Here is an 11,480-nt window from a genome sequence, read left to right on the forward strand (position 1 = left end):
TATACATTCGTCTGAATTCAATCTTCCACTTTTATAAAGTTGAGAATATGTTCCACTAAGAATGAGCGCCAGCATACAAATCACAAGACTCTATAGAATTTCAAGTGTTTCTGATGCGGTCCTCATATATTTCGAACGTTTTTGTAAGTGTAACTTCCTCAAGCTCCCATAAATTATATCAAAAACATTTTTTGATCTATTGACTTTTATTTCCGATTATATTTTAATATATAATATGATCTTAGTTAACCTCTGTTGGCCAACAACAGTTTCTGTTATGAGATTGGCCGGAAATGGATATAACAAACTGTGTTCATCAGTTCTTTTTGAATTTGATTACGATCTTTACACATTCCCAAACTCCTATCCTACATTCTACTTGTCAAATTCTATATATAACCCAATTTCTTGAAATCCATATAGTAGGGTTTTATAAATCGACTTTCGAATAATCGAACAATCGACTTTTTGTCGAAAAGAGTCGAAGTCGACTATTTTGTTACAAATAAGTCGATAACTCAACTATGAAAAGTTTGTAAATAAAAGTCGAAAAAATTCGAAAAAGGTAAAAAAAGTCGAAAAAAATCAAAAATAGACGAAAATTTAAAAAAGTGGAAAATAAGTAAATAATTCTAAAATAGTTGAAAACCTCCAAAAAAAGTCGTAAAAAGTCGAAAACTCGAAAATAGTAGAAAAAACTCGAAAACTCGAAAAAAAGTCAAAAATAGTCAAACATTTTAATAAAAGTGGAAAAAAGTCAAAAGTTCTAAACAAGTCGGAAAACTCAGAAAAAAGTAAAAAAAATAGTCGAATAGGCTTTTAACTTTTAACTAAATGAAAAAAGTCGAAAAATCGACTTTGCATAAAAAACTATAGAAAAAAGTCAAAAAAAAAATTCAAAAATTCAAAAACTAAAATAGTCGGAAAAACTCGAAAAAAAGTAAAAAAAAATAAAAGTTGAAAAAAAGTCGGAAAGTCGAAAAGTAACTATTTATAAAATATTAAAAGTCTAAAAGTCGACTTTTAACTCAATGAAAAAAGTCGAAAAATCGACTTTGTATAAAATGCAAAAAGTCGAAAAGTTCGGTATGATCTGTAACTGATTGATTTACCGACCCAAAGTCGATTAATAAACTGATTAAATATGACTAACGAAATACACGATTTTGACATAAATTAGAACTTAATGATAAAATATTAATATGTGAGGTTGTCAACTGTTTCAAAATGGTGAACATAATCGATATTTAGTTCTATTTCGATAACGGTTTGTGTTATCGGTATTTTGGTTTATTTCGATATAGGCATTTTAGCAATAACGATAATAGTGAAAACGGTAACGATAGCCTAACGATAACGTTTGCCAACCTTAGTGAATTAAGAGTTAAATGAGAATATTCGCGAATGAAACTTTTATTAAATTTATAAACGCTAAAGTGAGTACAAATGAACACTTCAATTAAGGTGTTTTCAATATTTATATTCATATAAAAACTGTGACACATTGATGACTATTAATACAGAAATTTTTAATCTGTATGTCAATATGAATCACATTTTGTATCATTTATTTTAAACGGCCACAACCTTTAAAAACAATTTCTTCTTATTTTGTTAAAAAAAGAAGAAAAAAATCAGTCAAGTGTTAAGACATGAAACAAAGAGAGAGAGAGAGAGACAGAAAAGACCAAAACAAAATGAAATAAAAAATATAACCATTTAAACATTAACGGGGATGAAAAAGCTGATAGATATAATTTAAAAATTAAAAGTACTTAAATATAAAATGTACTTTAACTTATTGTTGTCATAAGAAATTCCAAATCTACACTAGTTACATGACTAGTTGTTTGGTTGTAGGCAGGTAACTAGTTCCTTAAAAAAACTCAAGTTTTTGCCTGATTATGACAAAAACTTTAAAATACACTTCTATACAATTTGTTGGTTCCATTTAACATCCCTGTTTTTTTTTTTTAATTTCTATTAAAATGAACTTTAAGTGCACACACCGGGAATGAACTAGAATCAACAAACATTCGTTCATTTCCTGTTTGTCTGTTTTTCTTTTTTGTCGTTTATTTGTTTCACTTCATTTCAGGTACAATTCGGTCGAATGAAATAAAAACAAAAACAAACAGCTGAGTATAATACTAACAACTACAAAATTATGAGGTTTTGCACTAACAAAAACTGGTTAAAAATGTGGATGGAAAAATAGTACATATTAATGACCAAGTTAGACGAAATGAATGGAGAAAAAAAGAAGCCTACACAAAATCATTATCGATACACTAATAGATTTTTTTCAGATATTTTTCTGTATTCTTGTTTTTTTTTTTTGGTATTTTAATTTTCATTAGTTTTGTAAAAAAAATTTAAAACGTGTTTAAAAATTAAAATCTTATTAAGATAATTAATAGAATATTTCCCCTATCCTTAATACAATTTAAGAAGAATTCGTGTTTTTTGTTTGTCGCTATTAAATTCTGGAAATCTAGTTCAAGAAGTAGTACTAAATGAAAAATTCTTGATATGTTTACATCTTTGAACAATAACAATTTATTCACCATTTTCTTGTTTTAACCAACTCTAAATAAACCGCTATGCCAAAATTTCTACGTTCCACCAGGTAACTCTGTATAGGAAGTAGCAAGTGCTACAGAGGTATGAATGCATAATGTAGATAACTACTTGGTACTGTCAAGGACGAGGTATATCTCATTCATTGCTAAATATGACAGATATAGAGTGAACGCTCGATAAAAAAATTTAACCCAGGTTATTAGCCGTACCGTGACCATGAGATGAATAGCAATACTGTACTGTGTACTGTCCGGTTGTATCTTTTTGCACTTCTTCAGCAAGAGGCTCTGTTGCATGATGTTCTCCTTTCTTTATTAATATTCTCTATTTCAGGTGAATTTTCAACTAATAAAAAACAAAGATCATTCGACTTTGGGGAACTAATTTCCTAACTCTACCTAGGTACATATCCCAACGGAGATGCGTTACTGGAATATGTTCTTAATACCTAATCCTTTATCGCCGTCACTCCGGTTGCAATAGAACCAAAAACACCACCCTCCACATTCAAGCAGAAACACAGTGGCGCTGCGCGTTGGCATCTAAAAGCCTACATCGAGCCAGAGATACAAGCCGAAACGGCTCAAATCGGCGGCGGCTGGCCGCCGGTAATATTTTTCAAGCCGGTAATATTAAATGTTCATATGTCTGTAGAAAAAACTTATATAGAGACAGGTTTATATATAACAGACTATTATACAGATATTTTTCAATATAATAAACGTTTATAAGGTCAATTTGTAAAGAAAAGTGTAAATTGAGCCGAAAATTTTGCCGCCGCCGATCATTTTGCATCGGCTTGTATCTCTGCATCGAGCACGGCATGGACAACGAGGTGGTACGTTAAATATGCCAAAAATCAGTGAAGGTAGTTCGCAATGTAATGAATATTGGTCTGAATCTCATGTCCAATCATATTAACATCGGTTCTCATTGAGGTCAGCCCATAACAATATTGTGGCTTTACTCACTATTCCAATATTACTAAGATGACCTAATAACGGTTTTGCATCAATCAACTTTACTTTTTGAAGGCTTATAGAGGAACGCGCTTGATTGTTATATACATTATGAACCAAACTCTTAATGGAATCAATTAGCAGCATGGATAGGATTCATTTTCGGGGTCATACTTTCAGAAAGTCATTACCATAAACCCGACAAATTAGTATTCGCTTTAAAGGACATTCATCATTGTTCTATATTCCGAACTTTTATACTATCAATAAGTGGTAGAGGGACTTTCATCTCGTATTATTATAGGTTAATGAACAATAGTTCTTAAAACTGTTGATTGATATATGGAATTTTGAATTAGTTCGAGTAAATATTGAACAGCGAATTCATATTTGGCTGTACTATTCATTTAAGATTATTAAGTGTTCTTACAAGTTCAACTAGTTTGATCAAAAAAAATTCGCGCTCACTTTAGCTTTTAGATAAATGATCAGTCTTAACAATTTTTCGTTTATGGAACTCAATGAGTTGTTTAAAAACTTTTGAATGGCCCCTATTGTTTATTGGATCGTGTCCAATCAGATTTTGTATCGAAAATTCCATATTTGTAGATCCAATCTCATCTTTATTAATTGCCAGCTATTAACTTTATAAAAGTAAATCGATCTTTTTTAGTGTGACATCTTTCGATGAACCTTTTCCTTTTGAACTTTAAAACTGTTAAAGTTGTGATACATGGTTTTCAAATCTTACAATGTTGGCAGTAAAAAATGTCTATCAATCCTGTCAACTTATAGAAAAAAAACGCGTCAGAAGGTTGTAAGACATTTTCTGAACATTTTTCTGCCATAAGATCTAACAACTGTATAGAAAGTGGAATTATCTTTCCTAATTTTCTTATTCAAGATTGAGAAAGTTTATCTTATTAGATGTTGCGATATTTAAAGAAAACACATCTGATGGGTTCCTACAATAATCCTACCAGTTCCTCAGTTTGTACACACTCTATGATACGTATTCTTATTTAGTGAATTTAACGGTAGCTAAAAAATTAAAAAATAAACAATAAAAGTAGTTATAAAGCTGTAGCTCATTAAGGAATATAATGTATTTAAAGTAAACCGATCTAAGTACCCTAAGATTCACACGATAATATCCCAGCAAAAACTTTCATGGTAATGCAGAGGTTTAAGATTAATTAAAACATCATTTGAAGTCATTATTTTAAACGGTGTTATCATTGCAAGAACTACAACAAGTCATTGTAAATTGTATGAAAAACATATGCAGCTTTTATAGATATTAATTAGAATCTTTTTTATTATATGATAAACATATAAATTATCCATTTAAAACACAAATAAGATAATTACCTTTAATTAAATTCATTTCTAACACATCACTTTAATTATTCACTTTATTGTTAGCCTACTGAAAAGTAAGTTGTTTAAAGTAAATTTATTTATTTAAGTAAACAAACTAATTTTAAACAGTTTTAAAATTTCTTTACAAGATTATTGACACTAAAACTTTATAACTGTGTGCAATTATGCAAAGGTCTCTAGGGTCCAACCATTAAATGAGGAAGCACTGGAATTTTTTTTATAACTTAATTACTAAAATTTGTAAATGAAATATTTAAAAACAACATTTATTAAATTATATTTTTTGCACATTTATAGAAAGTTATACAATTATAATTTTTTCTCGCATATGTTGATTTCAAGTGAAATAATATTTTATTATTAAATTGTTTTTGTTTCACATTAAAAATTAATCAAATTAAAAGCTTTTCTAACATCTAAGTCTTACAAAGTCTTATTCATATACATATATACCCAGCAAAAAGTAATGAGTTAAAAAGCCGCTTCCCACTACTTATTCATTAGCATTTTAAGTACTTACCATGCTTGATTCCAAGCAACTACTTAAATAAGTACTTATAAATATTGTATTTCTCACGTACAGGAGATATTGATTACACAAAGTAATTCGTTATATGATCAATTACCATTACAGTAATGTTAAGCAGCAATCACAATTACTTTTAATTGTTAATTGGAAAATCGTCAATTTTAATTAAAAGTAATTGTAATTGGCAAAGCTTCAATTACAATTAAAAGTAATTGTAATTGCCAAAGCTTCACGTATTTGATAAAAATAAAAGTATGTCATTATAAAGTAATTGTAAAGTAAGTAGTTGTTTAAGTACAAGTCATTACTCATTTTTTTCTACGTAGTTTTAATATTTAAAAATTGTTTTATAAACCATTTAACAACAATATTAAGAAACATTTATCAAAGAGATTTATAGAAAAGTTATTTTATTAATTTTTTTACAAACCTTTAATAAAATTTTATGAATAATACCCTAAGTAATTAATAGCAAATAAAATGTAATAAAACGTCAACAATTCTATTTTCTAGTCGATTATAATTATTCTACTTTTTCCATTAATGGACAACAGCAAAAGGTCCAAAGTTTACACACATTAAGACTCCCTACAAATATTTAAAATTGTTGTTTTTTTTCCCTTTTCAAAGCCCAATGTATAAATTTGAATTAATGAATGTTTTTATTTAATACAATTTTTGAACAGATAACTTGCAAAATAATAGAAAGAAATTATTAAAACTAAACTGATAAGAAAAGTCTTTATTACGAATTTTAAACTTGACTTGACCTAATACAATATTTGTGTACACGTCTGCCATAATAAAGCTTGGAAAAGCTTTATTATATATTCTAGGAGAATTTTATTTAGTCTGTTCTTTAGTATGTCAATTAATTAGTCTAATGATTGCTGGTCCATAGTTTATACAGGTCGTCGAATTTTTAAACCATAGTCAGATGAAACTAAACTTTCAGGTGGCATATATCATTTCATAAATAACTTGCTATACACAGTGTGCTTTGCTACCCTAAAAGCAATATAAATGAAAAACCCACTACGTTCCCACGACAATCGGTTCTTTGCACCGGAACGACTCGGAGCTCAACGAACAACAAAAACCCACTTAATGATTCTAACTACTATAGTATTCCACATGTAAAATTTGTTACATTTGGGAGATATCAAACACATTACTGCAAGTTCGTCAATTTTTCGGATGTTATTTAAGATTTTAATGTAATCTAATCTGCCAAGCAATTACCCTCCCCCTTAAAAGTTCACCTATTATTTTCTAAATGTAACATCAGTGCCAAAGTTTTTTATGTTAAAATTTTAAAATTCGAGCTTATAGTTTTCAGATATACAAATTTTTCTATTTAATTCATATGAGGGCCCAAACCCGCCTCCTCCCACCAGATGAAAGTTCTACACATTTTTCTCCAAAATATTTCGATAAATAATAAGGTTTTTTGTGCAACATTTGAAAAATTTAGTTCTTCTAGTTTCTTAGATATTTTGTATTTAAAAAAAAAAAAAAAAAAAAAAAAAAAAAAAAAAAAACTCGCCCTTATTATCTTAGTTTAACTGAGTGTTATTGACAATTAAACCTAAGTTATAAGCAAGGAAATACACTCAACAAAAACAATAAAATAATGAATTTGGAAGAAGAAAAACTTGTAATTTTAAGTAAATAGTAATTTTCTAATTTGTTTTATCAATATTATTATCGTTTTAAATGTTTATTTTGTTTTTTTCTAAAATTTTTCATTTTACAAAAGTAATGTTTACAAAAAACAGCTGTTCATTGTTTACGTTTTTGATTGAAAAGTTGGCAATACTTACAAAGTTAAGTGATGATAAAAACATAACTGAAAAACATAATTATCGGTTATCGTCTAAATTTATTGCGAGTTTATTCCAACAGCAACTTAAGTCTAGTTGAACCGAGTAGTAAGAAGCCCGACCTTAATGTTTGGATTGTATAACAACGAAATAGATGATTATAAACTGTGTAATTGTATTTAAAATAGGGTTGAAACCAAGTCTATAATTACGTTCTAAAGAAAACTAATCTAATGATTTGAAATAATGAGTATTGAGTTATTGATTCTGTTATTGTTTTTGTAGTTTAAGTTTAATTTTCTAACCAAATCATTTATCTTTATTTTGGTATTATCTAAGACATTTAAGTATAAACCTTTAGGCTATTTATATTATTAAAGTTTAATCAAAAATATATTTTCATTATTTTTTTTATTTTCTATGGATTTCAAATAGAAATTAAAAAAAAAAAAAACAATTTCAACCAAGCGTTTCAACAACGGCAAAAATTCAAAGCTATAGCCAAGGGCTAAAGGGGTATTTTGTATAGAATCAAAATTAACGAAAAAAAGTGAAATATGCCGATAAATGATTAAGGGAAGTAGACATATTTTGAAAGTACTTGATCTTAATAAACAAACACAATTAAAAATTTGATATTTGTTTGCTGAGAATTGATTCAATTTACCTTTTTTTCTTAATCATCCAACCTTATAGAATTTAAAGTACTCGCCAGAAGTAAATCCACATTCCTTATTTTAAGCCGAATTTTTTAATGTAAATTGCACTTTTATTATTTTTATTCGTTAACACTTTTTTTCTATTCGTTATATTATTTTGTATTATTATTATATTTTTAATTATTTTAAAATTTATTATTATTTTTTTTACATTTTACACATATTTATTTCATTTATTATGGTTTTTTTCGTAAAACTTTTTCTAATTTACTTTTTTGTTGTTTTATAGCGAAGAAGACTGTTTTGTTTTAAACATGAAATAGAAAAACATCATGAAAGAAACACCACAAATAAATCAGAGCATAAAAAACAACAACAAATATATTACATTCTATAAAACTTAGATTCTTTTTTATATCAAAGAGTTGTTTTTGTTGTTGCTGCTGCTGCTATTTACTTCTAGTTGTTGTAAAACTAGACAGGTTCTTTTTAAAAGAATTTAAAACCAACAAAACATTAACTGAGAACTAGATTTTTGTTTTAAATTAAAACTTAAATCAACCAACGTAGCTATGAGAGAGTCCAAAGCTTAGAAAAACTTAATCCAACAACAACAACACGAACACAAACAAATGAATGAAACGTTTTGTTTAGAGAAACACGACAACAAAAAGTCATTTGCCTAAAAGGGAGTGTATGTATGGATCATGTCAATGCTTCAAATGTGAGGAAAATTTTCTAATTTATTTTATAAAAAACAACAACAACAATAATAAATTTAACAATTTAAATTCCATACGTTTTTGTTTGTTTTAATTTCAAATATAGTGTAATAGTTTTTTACAACCTTTTTTTGTAAATTTTTCTCTGTGTTTATGAACTAACTTTTCCCTTTTTGTTTTGATATCGAAATGTCAACAATTTTGTGGGAAAACTTATCGATACTAATATAAACTTTGACCTGGTTCACACTAGGAAACTTTTTTGGGAAACTTTTGATTTTGGTGTATGAGAGAAAGAGAAAGAAATATCAACCATCTCTTTCTTTCACACACAAAATCAAAAATTTTCCAGTGTGAACCAGGTCTTTAATAACCCCATAGAAGCTCAAAGGTGCATGAAGTCGAAGTGCTTTACGTGAGTATCTGGCATGTTGCCCTATCTCACGGTGGTACTTTCTTAACCACTGGGTGAGTATAAAGTAAACAACTCACCACTGCCCCTTTGTGTTTCTTACACGTAGGTTGAAATTTGTGTACATGGATATACCGGTCCGTGTAAAAGCACTTTGCTCAAGTACTCGAGCTATCTAATCTCTTGCCATAGTTGTCACGTTGGGGAAAGACAGATGTCATGAGGAAACTACCCCGACATGCTCAAAGGGCCAAATAAATCAATTAATATCAACTCATTTCCAACGCTTAGTCCCACAGTCACTCCTCTGTGGGGTATCTGTTGTTTCGGCAACAGCACCGAAATATTAACTTTACCTTACATCAGTCTTTTAACCGCGACCCACTCTTCCCGCGAATTTGGGTTAAACCACAGCCACTACGTGGATACCGAAGGAACCTCAACCAACTCGGACATAGTCCTGCTGGAAACTAACCAGCAGTAGTACCAGATTATGAGGTGCTTTGGTTCGACCTCTTTTCAATCTATGCAAGTAGACTGTAACCAATTTATAGTACCGGCCAGACTAGAGGTATTGGTATCACCTATCTACCCCCGGATTGCAATACAATATGGGATCTATCAAAAGGGCCAAAGGTATTAACATGTATCTCCTGATAATCTGGAATCCTCTACAGTTCTGCTAGAAAATGTTTCGCCATCATATAAATAAATGTCCCCCATTTAGATGGTATGTTATAAAAGGTAACAGTAATCATTAGTGGTTAGGTTCTAGGATTTCCTTGACATTTAATTAATGAAGAAGTAGGCATTTCTTTTGCATTCAATAACAATCTTCTAGGACCAGTACCCAGATGATAACCCGTACTTATGCTGGACACTGTATTATATTGTTGGAGATAGTATAGAGGTCGTATTGTGGTCATTTCATATAAATCTTCTTATATTATAAGTGTTAGGGAATGATTATGCAGGAAGATTATTCCCTGTAGTATGTTATGTCATTGGCAAATCTACCAATAATGGCTGTGTTGTGTAAAAATATATGGGTATCGGAAATAAGTTCCATTGCTTGTAATATATATAAAACAGTGAAATATTTACTCACACAAAATAAGCTTTTGGTATATTATTTTGGAATTCGATTACTAAGGCATATATAGGACCAAATTCGAGTAAATTGTTTGGTACCTTTTTTAAAGCACAATTTTTCTGGAATAAATGAATGCAGATTTGAATCGTTTGAGTTTTATCTGTGATATATATGTAGATTTAAATACGGAACATTTTGTAAACTTAATTCTCGCGAAAAGGGGAAACATTGTACTCTTTTTATTAGTACTTTCCACTTAGGTAAACTTTATTCCACTTTTTGTACTTTTTCTTCCTTCAAATTATACTCTATGTATGTTCTTTAATATGAACTGAAAACACATTGAATAAGATCCTTTAAGAGACAACTTTTTAGTACTTTTTATCTCATAAATTGTAGTTTTTTAATTTTCTAAAATATTCAACCTAGGAACATTAATTTTAACATACATGGTCTTGACTAAATAATATTCTGGAAGTGGAAACTATTTGGTACTTTTCTATTATTCAAATGGATTCTTTAAAATGGTTAACCGGAACACACGATCCTTAATAAATGAGAATTTATTGAAAGAGATCTTTGTACTTTTTCGTTTTTCCGATGGTACTTTTTGATATTTTTACGATATTGAACATAGTTAGGGTAGCACCCATAGTATGGTAGCACCCATGGTATGCTAGTTAATTCTATATCTATCGCTTTTAGAAAACAAAACAGATTTCAGATACTTTTATCAATACAATAATTGTATCTAAGCAAACTAACTATGTGTGTCCGTCCTGCCTTCTTTTTGACTTGATTAATAAGATTTGTTTGGTATTGAACTTATCGGTGCAAACAAAAGGTAATAAAATGACAACAGTTGTTTTGAAATCTATTAAGAATATAGTTGAAATGCAAGTGGAGAATGCTACTTTTCTTGATATCCGTTTATTGTAGGCTAAATGTACCAGTAGTCGGCAGTTCAACGTTTTGCTCTTTTTCAAACTATCCCCCTTAAGTGTCGAAAATGTTATTACGATGATTTTTTAGTTATTACAATTATGTGTTTAGTTAAGTTTTAGATCTACTTAACATTTTTGAGAAACAAATAACTATTTTTAGTAATTTGCAAATTTTGTTAAAAACACCAAATTTTCCAATAGTCGGCACCAGTGTTCCTGAGTACTGCAAAAAATTTCCCTATAGTCGGCAGTAGATTTTTTGTTTCAAAAAAGGCATAATTATATAGAAAAAAAATGATATATACACAATTTTCCAAAGAAAATGGTTTATTAAATTTTTTCCATAGAAATATCTGTAATAATATCGTTTTTT

The 11,480-nt window shown here is 29.0% G+C and overlaps 1 protein-coding gene across 1 annotated transcript in view; it reads right to left on the reverse strand.

Annotated features, from left to right (window-relative positions):
• LOC111679747 (serine-rich adhesin for platelets) overlaps positions 1 to 8,148 on the reverse strand; it is a 170,368-nt gene extending 162,220 nt beyond the window's left edge. Inside the window, exon 1 of the mRNA XM_023441345.2 lies at positions 7,945 to 8,148. The gene's annotated coding sequence lies outside the window, so the exon portion shown is untranslated. The remainder of the gene's footprint in view (positions 1 to 7,944) is intronic.
• Positions 8,149 to 11,480: the final 3,332 nt, after the last annotated feature.

This window comes from Lucilia cuprina, chromosome 6, assembly GCF_022045245.1.
Source record: "Lucilia cuprina isolate Lc7/37 chromosome 6, ASM2204524v1, whole genome shotgun sequence".
Classification (NCBI taxonomy): domain Eukaryota; kingdom Metazoa; phylum Arthropoda; class Insecta; order Diptera; family Calliphoridae; genus Lucilia; species Lucilia cuprina.